Genomic DNA, 13,939 nt, shown 5'->3' on the forward strand with positions numbered 1-13,939 from the left:
TTCGCTTTAATCCATATGCACTAAGAGTAATTTGAGTTGAAATCCTTAGGTCGTTGGTTTGAATCCGGCAGCAGGTCGGATTACTAATGTTTTGTTTAATTAAGCTTTGCTTTGTTTTCCTATAAAAGCATAAAGGAAAAGACGCCGTTGCTGGGGATCAAACCCGGGTCTCCCGCGTGACAAGCAGAGATACTCACCACTATACTACAACGACTTGTGCGGCACACCAAGAAAGTCACATATTCCTGTTTCCAGTAGACCCAATACAATGTGTGCGTGTGGCTGTCGATTTCAAATCAAACTAATACATGTCGTAGTCATTGCTGAGTTTATTATATTATTACTTTATAATGTAAATATTCAATAATTAACCATCATTTATATTCATATTTACATCCAATACCATCAACAAACTACAATTATACATACAAATCCATTTAAAATTATAATTTACAAGAAACATTAATCAATTCTCATGAATAATCACGATAATGTCAAAGATTTTGATTTACAAATTTCGTTTGTTTCGATCTTCAGATATAAAATTGATTACCATAGCTACAAAAAGTAATTAGCGTTCAACATGACATTAATCTCAATTCTAAAATCAAATATTAACTCATATTTTTAAGGTTATTTTTTGTATTCACATATTTCAAAAAAATATTTTTAATAGGTGTTTTTTTAAATTGTATCTTCAGTTATAAATATCAAATGTCAATATATAATCAAACTTATAAATCAACATAGGTCTTTCATAAAAAAAAAGCATTATTTAATAATAGTAACACATCTTAGCATCTTTACATAACAATAATCATTATAATATATAGACCGTGCATCGCACGGGTACCATGATATTAATAATAACAAAGGTTGTTTGTTGGTGAATCATGAATGTTTATTTGGGTGTGTAGCTTGAGCATTACGGAGTTTGGTAGTCTAACTTAACTAGATGTCCTGCAAGTAGCGAAAAAAATTAACTTTGTGCTTCTTATTTCGCTTTAATCCATATGCACTAAAAGTAATTAGAGTTGAAATCCTTAGGTCGTTGGTTTGAATCCGGCAGCAGGTCGGATTACTAATGTTTTGTTTGATTAAGCTTTGCTTTGTTTTCCTATAAAGAGCTAAAGAGCTTAAAGGAAAAGACGTCGTTGCTGGGGATCGAACCCAGGTCTCCCGCGTGACAGGCGGGGATACTCACCACTATACTACAACGACTTGTGCGGCACACCAAGAAAGTCACATATTCCTGTTTCCAGTAGACCCAATACAATGTGTGCGTGTGGCTGTCGATTTCAAATCAAACTAATACATGTCGTAGTCACTGCTGAGTTTATTATATTATTACTTTATAATGTAAAAATTCAATAATTAACCATCATTTATATTCATATTTACATCCAATACCATCAACAAACTACAATTATACATACAAATCCATTTAAAATTATAATTTACAAGAAACGTTAATCAATTCTCATGAATAATCACGATAATGTCAAAGATTTTGATTTACAAATTTAATTTGTTTCGATGTTGAGATATAAAATTGATTACCATAGCTACAAAATGTAATTAGCATTCAACATGACATTAATCTCAATTCTAAAATCAAATATTAACTCATATTTTTAAGGTTATTTTTTGTATTCACATGTTTCAAAAAAATATTTTTAGTAGGTGTTTTTTTAAATTGTATCTTCAGTTATAAATATCAAATGTCAATATATAATCAAACTTATAAATCAACATAGGTCTTTCATAAAAAAAAAGCATTATTTAATAATAGTAACACATCTTAGCATCTTTACATAACAATAATCATTATAATATATAGACCGTGCATCGCACGGGTACCATGATATTAATAATAACAAAGGTTGTTTGTTGGTGAATCATGAATGTTTATTTGGGTGTGTAGCTTGAGCATTACGGAGTTTGGTAGTCTAACTTAACTAGATGTCTTGCAAGTAGCGAAAAAAATTAACTTTGTGCTTCTTATTTCGCTTTAATCCATATGCACTAAAAATAGGTTGTTGGTTTGAATCCGGCAGCAGGTCGGATTACTAATGTTTTGTTTGATTAAGCTTTGCTTTGTTTTCCCTGCCGGATTACTAATGTTTTGTTTGATTAAGCTTTGCTTTGTTTTCCTATAAAGAGCTTAAAGGAAAAGACGCCGTTGCCGGGGATTGAACCCGGGTCTCCCGCGTGACAGGCGGGGATACTCACCACTATACTACAACGACTTGTGCGGCACACCAAGAAAGTCACATATTCCTGTTTCCAGTAGACCCAATACAATGTGTGCGTGTGGCTGTCGATTTCAAATCAAACTAATACATGTCGTAGTCACTGCTGAGTTTATTATATTATTACTTTATAATGTAAAAATTCAATAATTAACCATCATTTATATTCATATTTACATCCAATACCATCAACAAACTACAATTATACATACAAATCCATTTAAAATTATAATTTACAAGAAACATTAATCAATTCTCATGAATAATCACGATAATGTCAAAGATTTTGATTTACAAATTTAATTTGTTTCGATCTTGAGATATAAAATTGATTACCATAGCTACAAAAAGTAATTGGCGTTCAACATGACATTAATCTCAATTCTAAAATCAAATATTAACTCATATTTTAAAGGTTATTTTTTGTATTCACATATTTCAAAAAAATATTTTTAATAGGTGTTTTTTTAAATTGTATCTTCAGTTATAAATATCAAATGTCAATATATAATCAAACTTATAAATCAACATAGGTCTTTCATAAAAAAAAGCATTATTTAATAATAGTAACACATCTTAGCATCTTTACATAACAATAATCATTATAATATATAGACCGTGCATCGCACGGGTACCATGATATTAATAATAACAAAGGTTGTTTGTTGGTGAATCATGAATGTTTATTTGGGTGTGTAGCTTGAGCATTACGGAGTTTGGTAGTCTAACTTAACTAGATGTCCTGCAAGTAGCGAAAAAAATTAACTTTGTGCTTCTTATTTCGCTTTAATCCATATGCACTAAAAGTAATTTGAGTTGAAATCCTTAGGTCGTTGGTTTGAATCCGGCAGCAGGTCGGATTACTAATGTTTTGTTTGATTAAGCTTTGCTTTGTTTTCCTATAAAGAGCTTAAAGGAAAAGACGTCGTTGCTGGGGATCGAACCGAGGTCTCCCGCGTGACAGGCGGGGATACTCACCACTATACTACAACGACTTGTGCGGCACACCAAGAAAGTCACATATTCCTGTTTCCAGTAGACCCAATACAATGTGTGCGTGTGGCTGTCGATTTCAAATCAAACTAATACATGTCGTAGTCACTGCTGAGTTTATTATATTATTACTTTATAATGTAAAAATTCAATAATTAACCATCATTTATATTCATATTTACATCCAATACCATCAACAAACTACAATTATACATACAAATCCATTTAAAATTATAATTTACAAGAAACATTAATCAATTCTCATGAATAATCACGATAATGTCAAAGATTTTGATTTACAAATTTAATTTGTTTCGATCTTGAGATATAAAATTGATTACCATAGCTAGAAAAAGTAATTAGCATTCAACATGACATTAATCTCAATTCTAAAATCAAATATTAACTCATATTTTTAAGGTTATTTTTTGTATTCACGTATTTCAAAAAAATATTTTTAATAGGTGTTTTTTTAAATTGTATCTTCAGTTATAAATATCAAATGTCAATATATAATCAAACTTATAAATCAACATAGGTCTTTCATAAAAAAAAGCATTATTTAATAATAGTAACACATCTTAGCATCTTTACATTACAATAATCATTATAATATATAGACCGTGCATCGCACGGGTACCATGATATTAATAATAACAAAGGTTGTTTGTTGGTGAATCATGAATGTTTATTTGGGTGTGTAGCTTGAGCATTACGGAGTTTGGTAGTCTAACTTAACTAGATGTCCTGCAAGTAGCGAAAAAATTAACTTTGTGCTTCTTATTTCGCTTTAATCCATATGCACTAAAAATAGGTTGTTGGTTTGAATCCGGCAGCAGGTCGGATTACTAATGTTTTGTTTGATTAAGCTTTGCTTTGTTTTCCCTGCCGGATTACTAATGTTTAGTTTGATTAAGCTTTGCTTTGTTTTCCTATAAAGAGCTTAAAGGAAAAGACGCCGTTGCCGGGGATTGAACCCGTGTCTCCCGCGTGACAGGCGGGGATACTCACCACTATACTACAACGACTTGTGCGGCACACCAAGAAAGTCACATATTCCTGTTTCCAGTAGACCCAATACAATGTGTGAGTGTGGCTGTCGATTTCAAATCAAACTAATACATGTCGTAGTCACTGCTGAGTTTATTATATTATTACTTTATAATGTAAAAATTCAATAATTAACCATCATTTATATTCATATTTACATCCAATACCATCAACAAACTACAATTATACATACAAATCCATTTAAAATTATAATTTACAAGAAACATTAATCAATTCTCATGAATAATCACGATAATGTCAAAGATTTTGATTTACAAATTTAATTTGTTTCGATCTTGAGATATAAAATTGATTACCATAGCTACAAAAAGTAATTGGCGTTCAACATGACATTAATCTCAATTCTAAAATCAAATATTAACTCATATTTTTAGGGTTATTTTTTGTATTCACATATTTCAAAAAAATATTTTTAATAGGTGTTTTTTTAAATTGTATCTTCAGTTATAAATATCAAATGTCAATATATAATCAAACTTATAAATCAACATAGGTCTTTCATAAAAAAAAGCATTATTTAATAATAGTAACACATCTTAGCATCTTTACATAACAATAATCATTATAATATATAGACCGTGCATCGCACGGGTACCATGATATTAATAATAACAAAGGTTGTTTGTTGGTGAATCATGAATGTTTATTTGGGTGTGTAGCTTGAGCATTACGGAGTTTGGTAGTCTAACTTAACTAGATGTCCTGCAAGTAGCGAAAAAAATTAACTTTGTGCTTCTTATTTCGCTTTAATCCATATGCACTAAAAGTAATTTGAGTTGAAATCCTTAGGTCGTTGGTTTGAATCCGGCAGCAGGTCGGATTACTAATGTTTTGTTTGATTAAGCTTTGCTTTGTTTTCCTATAAAGAGCTTAAAGGAAAAGACGCCGTTGCCGGGGATCGAACCCGGGTCTCCCGCGTGACAGGCGGGGATACTCACCACTATACTACAACGACTTGTGCAGCACACCAAGAAAGTCACATATTCCTGTTTCCAGTAGACCCAATACAATGTGTGCGTGTGGCTGTCGATTTCAAATCAAACTAATACATGTCGTAGTCACTGCTGAGTTTATTATATTATTACTTTATAATGTAAAAATTCAATAATTAACCATCATTTATATTCATATTTACATCCAATACCATCAACAAACTACAATTATACATACAAATCCATTTAAAATTATAATTTACAAGAAACATTAATCAATTCTCATGAATAATCACGATAATGTCAAAGATTTTGATTTACAAATTTAATTTGTTTCGATCTTGAGATATAAAATTGATTACCATAGCTACAAAAAGTAATTAGCGTTCAACATGACATTAATCTCAATTCTAAAATCAAATATTAACTCAAATTTTTAAGGTTATTTTTTGTATTCACATATTTCAAAAAAATATTTTTAATAGGTGTTTTTTTAAATTGTATCTTCAGTTATAAATATCAAATGTCAATATATAATCAAACTTATAAATCAACATAGGTCTTTCATAAAAAAAAGCATTATTTAATAATAGTAACACATCTTAGCATCTTTACATAACAATAATCATTATAATATATAGACCGTGCATCGCACGGGTATCATGATATTAATAATAACAAAGGTTGTTTGTTGGTGAATCATGAATGTTTATTTGGGTGTGTAGCTTGAGCATTACGGAGTTTGGTAGTCTAACTTAACTAGATGTCCTGCAAGTAGCGAAAAAAATTAACTTTGTGCTTCTTATTTCGCTTTAATCCATATGCACTAAAAGTAATTTGAGTTGAAGTCCTTAGGTCGTTGGTTTGAATCCGGCAGCAGGTCGGATTACTAATGTTTTGTTTGATTAAGCTTTGCTTTGTTTTCCTATAAAAAGCTTAAAGGAAAAGACGCCGTTGCCGGGGATCGAACCCGGGTCTCCCGCGTGACAGGCGGGGATACTCACCACTATACTACAACGACTTGTGCGGCACAACAAGAAAGTCACATATTCCTGTTTCCAGTAGACCCAATAAAATGTGTGCGTGTGGCTGTCGATTTCAAATCAAACTAATACATGTCGTAGTCACTGCTGAGTTTATTATATTATTACTTTATAATGTAAAAATTCAATAATTAACCATCATTTATATTCATATTTACATCCAATACCATCAACAAACTACAATTATACATACAAATCCATTTAAAATTATAATTTACAAGAAACATTAATCAATTCTCATGAATAATCACGATAATGTCAAAGATTTTGATTTACAAATTTAATTTGTTTCGATCTTGAGATATAAAATTGATTACCATAGCTACAAAAAGTAATTAGCATTCAACATGACATTAATCTCAATTCTAAAATCAAATATTAACTCATATTTTTAAGGTTATTTTTTGTATTCACATATTTCAAAAAAATATTTTTAATAGGTGTTTTTTTAAATTGTATCTTCAGTTATAAATATCAAATGTCAATATATAATCAAACTTATAAATCAACATAGGTCTTTCATAAAAAAAAGCATTATTTAATAATAGTAACACATCTTTGCATCTTTACATAACAATAATCATTATAATATATAGACCGTGCATCGCACGGGTATCATGATATTAATAATAACAAAGGTTGTTTGTTAGTGAATCATGAATGTTTATTTGGGTGTGTAGCTTGAGCATTACGGAGTTTGGTAGTCTAACTTAACTAGATGTCCTGCAAGTAGAGAAAAGTGGAAGAACCTATTAAAATTAACTTCGCTTTAATCCATATGCACTAAGAGTAATTTGAGTTGAAATCCTTAGGTCGTTGGTTTGAATCCGGCAGCAGGTCGGATTACTAATGTTTTGTTTGATTAAGCTTTGCTTTGTTTTCCTATAAAAAGCTTAAAGGAAAAGACGCCGTTGCCCGGGATCGAACCCGGGTCTCCCGCGTGACAGGCGGGGATACTCACCACTATACTACAACGACTTGTGCGGCACAACAAGAAAGTCACATATTCCTGTTTCCAGTAGACCCAATACAATGTATGCGTGTGGCTGTCGATTTCAAATCAAACTAATACATGTCGTAGTCACTGCTGAGTTTATTATATTATTACTTTATAATGTAAAAATTCAATAATTAACCATCATTTATATTCATATTTACATCCAATACCATCAACAAACTACAATTATACATACAAATCCATTTAAAATTATAATTTACAAGAAACATTAATCAATTCTCATGAATAATAACGATAATGTCAAAGATTTTGATTTACAAATTTAATTTGTTTCGATCTTGAGATATAAAATTGATTACCATAGCTACAAAAAGTAATTGGCGTTCAACATGACATTAATCTCAATTCTAAAATCAAATATTAACTCATATTTTCAAGGTTATTTTTTGTATTCACATATTTCAAAAAAATATTTTTAATAAGTGTTTTTTTAAATTGTATCTTCAGTTATAAATACCAAATGTCAATATATAATCAAACTTATAAATCAACATAGGTCTTTCATAAAAAAAAAAAGCTTTATTTAGTAATAGTAGCACATCTTAGCATCTTTACATAACAATAATCATTATAATACATAGACCGTGCATCGCACGGGTATCATGATATTAATAATAACAAAGGTTGTTTGTTGGTGAATCATGAATGTTTATTTGGGTGTGTAGCTTGAGCATTACGGAGTTTGGTAGTCTAACTTAACTAGATGTCCTGCAAGTAGAGAAAAGTGGAAAAACCTATTAAAATTAACTTTGTGCTTCTTATTTCGCTTTAATCCATATGCACTAAGAGTAATTTGAGTTGAAATCCTTAGGTCGTTGTTTTGAATCCGGCAGCAGGTCGGATTACTAATGTTTTGTTTAATTAAGCTTTGCTTTGTTTTCCTATAAAAGCATAAAGGAAAAGACGCCGTTGCCGGGGATCGAACCCAGGTCTCCCGCGTGACAAGCAGGGATACTCACCACTATACTACAACGACTTGTGCGGCACACCAAGAAAGTCACATATTCCTGTTTCCAGTAGACCCAATACAATGTGTGCGTGTAGCTGTCGATTTCAAATCAAACTAATACATGTCGTAGTCATTGCTGAGTTTATTATATTATTACTTTATAATGTAAAAACTCAATAATTAACCATCATTTATATTCATATTTACATCCAATACCATCAACAAACTACAATTATACATACAAATTTATGTAAAATTATAATTTTCAAGAAACATTAATCAATTCTCATGAATAATCACGATAATGTCAAAGATTTTGATTTACAAATTTCGTTTGTTTCGATCTTGAGATATAAAATTGATTACCATAGCTACAAAAAGTAATTGGCGTTCAACATGACATTAATCTCAATTCTAAAATCAAATATTAACTCATATTTTTAAGGTTATTTTTTGTCACATATTTCAAAAAAATATTTTTAATAGGTGTTTTTTTTAATTGTATCTTCAGTTATAAATATCAAATGTCAATATATAATCAAACTTATAAATCAACATAGGTCTTTCATAAAAAAAAAAAAAATTTAATAATAGTCACACATCTTAGCATCTTTACATAACAATAATCATTATAATATATAGACCGTGCATCGCACGGGTATCATGATATTAATAATAACAAAGGTTGTTTGTTGGTGAATCATGAATGTTTATTTGGGTGTGTAGCTTGAGCATTACGGAGTTTGGTAGTCTAACTTAACTAGATGTCCTGCAAGTAGAGAAAAGTGGAAGAACCTATTAAAATTAACTTCGCTTTAATCCATATGCACTAAGAGTAATTTGAGTTGAAATCCTTAGGTCGTTGGTTTGAATCCGGCAGGTCGGATTACTAATGTTTTGTTTGATTAAGCTTTGCTTTGTTTTCCTATAAAAGCTTAAAGGAAAAGACGCCGTTGCCGGGGATCGAACCCGGGTCTCCCGCGTGACAGGCGGGGATACTCACCACTATACTACAACGACTTGTGCGGCACACCAAGAAAGTCACATATTCCTGTTTCCAGTAGACCCAATACAATGTGTGCGTGTGGCTGTCGATTTCAAATCAAACTAATACATGTCGTAGTCACTGCTGAGTTTATTATATTATTACTTTATAATGTAAAAATTCAATAATTAACCATCATTTATATTCATATTTACATCCAATACCATCAACAAACTACAATTATACATACAAATCCATTTAAAATTATAATTTACAAGAAACATTAATCAATTCTCATGAATAATCACGATAATGTCAAAGATTTTGATTTACAAATTTAATTTGTTTCGATCTTGAGATATAAAATTGATTACCATAGCTACAAAAAGTAATTAGCGTTCAACATGACATTAATCTCAATTCTAAAATCAAATATTAACTCATATTTTTAAGGTTATTTTTTGTATTCACATATTTCAAAAAAATATTTTTAATAGGTGTTTTTTTAAATTGTATCTTCAGTTATAAATATCAAATGTCAATATATAATCAAACTTATAAATCAACATAGGTCTTTCAAAAAAAAAAAGCATTATTTAATAATAGTAACACATCTTAGCATCTTTACATAACAATAATCATTATAATATATAGACCGTGCATCGCACGGGTACCATGATATTAATAATAACAAAGGTTGTTTGTTGGTGAATCATGAATGTTTATTTGGGTGTGTAGCTTGAGCATTACAGAGTTTGGTAGTCTAACTTAACTAGATGTCCTGCAAGTAGCGGAGTTTGGTAGTCTAACTTAACTAGATGTCCTGCAAGTAGCGAAGTTTGGTAGTCTAACTTAACTAGATGTCCTGCAAGTAGCGAAAAAAATTAACTTTGTGCTTCTTATTTCGCTTTAATCCATATGCACTAAAAGTAGTTTGAGTTGAAATCCTTAGGTCGTTGGTTTGAATCCGGCAGCAGGTCGGATTACTAATGTTTTGTTTGATTAAGCTTTGCTTTGTTTTCCTATAAAGAGCTTAAAGGAAAAGACGCCGTTGCCGGGGATCGAACCGAGGTCTCCCGCGTGACAGGCGGGGATACTCACCACTATACTACAACGACTTGTGCGGCACACCAAGAAAGTCACATATTCCTGTTTCCAGTAGACCCAATACAATGTGTGCGTGTGGCTGTCGATTTCAAATCAAACTAATACATGTCGTAGTCACTGCTGAGTTTATTATATTATTACTTTATAATGTAAAAATTCAATAATTAACCATCATTTATATTCATATTTACATCCAATACCATCAACAAACTACAATTATACATACAAATCCATTTAAAATTATAATTTACAAGAAACATTAATCAGTTCTCATGAATAATCACGATAATGTCAAAGATTTTGATTTACAAATTTAATTTGTTTCGATCTTGAGATATAAAATTGATTACCATAGCTACAAAAAGTAATTGGCGTTCAACATGACATTAATCTCAATTCTAAAATCAAATATTAACTCATAGTTTTTAAGGTTATTTTTTGTATTCACATATTTCAAAAAAATATTTTTAATAAGTGTTTTTTTAAATTGTATCTTCAGTTATAAATATCAAATGTCAATATATAATCAAACTTATAAATCAACATAGGTCTTTCATAAAAAAAAAGCATTATTTAATAATAGTAACACATCTTAGCATCTTTACATAACAATAATCATTATAATATATAGACCGTGCATCGCACGGGTACCATGATATTAATAATAACAAAGGTTGTTTGTTGGTGAATCATGAATGTTTATTTGGGTGTGTAGCTTGAGCATTACGGATTTGGTAGTCTAACTTAACTAGATGTCCTGCAAGTAGCGAAAAAAATTAACTTTGTGCTTCTTATTTCGCTTTAATCCATATGCACTAAAAGTAGTTTGAGTTGAAATCCTTAGGTCGTTGGTTTGAATCCGGCAGCAGGTCGGATTACTAATGTTTTGTTTGATTAAGCTTTGCTTTGTTTTCCTATAAAAGCTTAAAGGAAAAGACGCCGTTGCCGGGGATCGAACCCGGGTCTCCCGCGTGACAGGCGGGGATACTCACCACTATACTACAACGACTTGTGCGGCACACCAAGAAAGTCACATATTCCTGTTTCCAGTAGACCCAATACAATGTGTGCGTGTGGCTGTCGATTTCAAATCAAACTAATACATGTCGTAGTCACTGCTGAGTTTATTATATTATTACTTTATAATGTAAAAATTCAATAATTAACCATCATTTATATTCATATTTACATCCAATACCATCAACAAACTACAATTATACATACAAATCCATTTAAAATTATAATTTACAAGAAACATTAATCAATTCTCATGAATAATCACGATAATGTCAAAGATTTTGATTTACAAATTTAATTTGTTTCGATCTTGAGATATAAAATTGATTACCATAGCTACAAAAAGTAATTGGCGTTCAACATGACATTAATCTCAATTCTAAAATCAAATATTAACTCATATTTTCAAGGTTATTTTTTGTATTCACATATTTCAAAAAAATATTTTTAATAAGTGTTTTTTTAAATTGTATCTTCAGTTATAAATATCAAATGTCAATATATAATCAAACTTATAAATCAACATAGGTCTTTCATAAAAAAAAAACTTTATTTAATAATAGTAACACATCTTAGCATCTTTACATAACAATAATCATTATAATATATAGACCGTGCATCGCACGGGTATCATGATATTAATAATAACAAAGGTTGTTTGTTGGTGAATCATGAATGTTTATTTGGGTGTGTAGCTTGAGCATTACGGAGTTTGGTAGTCTAACTTAACTAGATGCCCTGCAAGTAGAGAAAAGTGGAAGAACCTATTAAAATTAACTTCGCTTTAATCCATATGCACTAAGAGTAATTTGAGTTGAAATCCTTAGGTCGTTGGTTTGAATCCGGCAGGTCGGATTACTAATGTTTTGTTTGATTAAGCTTTGCTTTGTTTTCCTATAAAAGCTTAAAGGAAAAGACGCCGTTGCCGGGGATCGAACCCGGGTCTCCCGCGTGACAGGCGGGGATACTCACCACTATACTACAACGACTTGTGCGGCACACCAAGAAAGTCACATATTCCTGTTTCCAGTAGACCCAATACAATGTGTGCGTGTGGCTGTCTGTAATACCCCGTATTTTATTAACATTATCCTAAGGCGTTGACATTCCTAAGTTATGATCTTCAGATATTTCGAAAGAATTTTTATAAGTAAGTATAGTTGTTATTAAGCTGCGATCGTATGTGCCGGTCACGAACCGTAAAATTTTTGGGGGACGAATTTTCAGCTCGGATTTCTTTGGAAATGGATGATTAGGCATATATGACTAAGTATGAACTTCCTGCTTAGTTAAGTTGAAATTGGATGAGCTATAAGGGTCGAAATTTATTTCTGATCGTACTTCGCGAAATTTCGCAATGTACTGAACCTAGCCCATTTTGGGAGCTTTTGACTGGAATAAAATTTTGGTGTCGGAAATTATTCTTTCTGGATTATTTTCCACCGAAACTTTATCTGTTTGGACCACAACTGATATGTTGTGGAGATATTTTATTAATATTATTATTATATATAATTGGATAAGCATCCCACATATTATATTTTATTATTATAATAATTATTATTATTATTATTGTTATTATTATTATTATTATTATTATTAAATATATTGTTACGTATATGTATATATGTAAGGGATAAGATTGAGCAAGTCACATTTCTTCATTTCCATTTCTTCATTTCGTCTTCACCCTCATTTCCGTAAGAGAGAGAGAGAGAGAGAGAGAGAGGGAGGGAGAGAGAAGCAATTTTCGAGCTTGGATCGCGATTGGTTCGGTAAATTTCAATTTTTAATCGGTTAAAAGTTATGTTTTACTCCTAGTTCATAGTTTTGGGTAGAATTTTGTTGAACCATATTCGTATTACCGTGTTTTATGTTAGGGTTTTAAGGTGAATTTGGGGAAAGATCCAAGATTTGCTTCCTACGGAAGGTAAGGAATCCCTTTATTTGGTTGAGGTTATTTGAAACTAGATAATTGATAGTGAATGATGAGATTAGGGGTTTTATGAATATGTTTCTATACATGATAATGGCTGAAAATGCATGTACATATCATATTTATGCCCATATATGCTTATAGTTGTGAAAATAGTGAAAGGAAAAATCAGGGTAGATTCTGGCAGTAACTTCCGTGATTTTCTGGGACAAATCGGTAAAGTATTTTGATCCAATTTTTTTTTAGACATGTAGTTCTATAAGTCTAGAACCTGCATATAAAATTTCATAATGATTGGAGTAGTGGAAGTATGGTTTTCGGAATTTTTCCCAAAACTGGTCCAGAGAGCAGAAAATCCGGACAGCACACTGCCAAGGGTAAAAATGTAATTTTCTGTGTTAATTCGTGAACCTAGGTGACCAAAACTTTTTATGAACATCAAGTACTATGAGTTAGGGTTCTACCATAAAAATTTCAAGTGAAAAAGAGTTCGGGAACTATCTTTACCGGCTCAATCTTTCAGACTGCGCTAGCTGAAATTTTCTTATAAGGAAGTGGTATTATGTATATGAAACCTATGTATATACGTGTAGTATATATATTTATGTGTGTATTATGTATATATATATATATATA

General features: G+C 31.0%; 1 long non-coding RNA gene and 8 other non-coding genes across 9 annotated transcripts; 1 reads left to right on the top strand and 8 right to left on the bottom strand.

Annotated features, from left to right (window-relative positions):
* Nucleotides 1-1,149: 1,149 nt before the first annotated feature.
* On the bottom strand, nt 1,150-1,221 carry TRNAD-GUC. Its single transcript has one exon. It is a non-coding gene; the product is annotated as a tRNA-Asp (tRNA).
* Nucleotides 1,222-2,177: 956 nt separating this feature from the next.
* Nucleotides 2,178-2,249, bottom strand: TRNAD-GUC. The gene has a single exon. It is a non-coding gene; the product is annotated as a tRNA-Asp (tRNA).
* A 926-nt stretch (nt 2,250-3,175) lies between these two features.
* Nucleotides 3,176-3,247, bottom strand: TRNAD-GUC. The gene has a single exon. It is a non-coding gene; the product is annotated as a tRNA-Asp (tRNA).
* A 1,952-nt stretch (nt 3,248-5,199) lies between these two features.
* On the bottom strand, nt 5,200-5,271 carry TRNAD-GUC. The gene has a single exon. It is a non-coding gene; the product is annotated as a tRNA-Asp (tRNA).
* A 926-nt stretch (nt 5,272-6,197) lies between these two features.
* TRNAD-GUC lies at nt 6,198-6,269 on the bottom strand. Its single transcript has one exon. It is a non-coding gene; the product is annotated as a tRNA-Asp (tRNA).
* A 2,937-nt stretch (nt 6,270-9,206) lies between these two features.
* TRNAD-GUC lies at nt 9,207-9,278 on the bottom strand. Its single transcript has one exon. It is a non-coding gene; the product is annotated as a tRNA-Asp (tRNA).
* Nucleotides 9,279-11,287: 2,009 nt separating this feature from the next.
* Nucleotides 11,288-11,359, bottom strand: TRNAD-GUC. The gene has a single exon. It is a non-coding gene; the product is annotated as a tRNA-Asp (tRNA).
* A 925-nt stretch (nt 11,360-12,284) lies between these two features.
* Nucleotides 12,285-12,356, bottom strand: TRNAD-GUC. Its single transcript has one exon. It is a non-coding gene; the product is annotated as a tRNA-Asp (tRNA).
* Nucleotides 12,357-13,025: 669 nt separating this feature from the next.
* Nucleotides 13,026-13,280, top strand: LOC116031359. The gene is made up of 2 exons (XR_004100581.1): nt 13,026-13,142; nt 13,248-13,280. It is a non-coding gene; the product is annotated as an uncharacterized LOC116031359 (long non-coding RNA).
* The last annotated feature ends 659 nt before the right edge of the window (nt 13,281-13,939 follow it).

Source organism: Ipomoea triloba, chromosome 10 (assembly GCF_003576645.1).
Source record: "Ipomoea triloba cultivar NCNSP0323 chromosome 10, ASM357664v1".
NCBI classification, from domain to species: domain Eukaryota; kingdom Viridiplantae; phylum Streptophyta; class Magnoliopsida; order Solanales; family Convolvulaceae; genus Ipomoea; species Ipomoea triloba.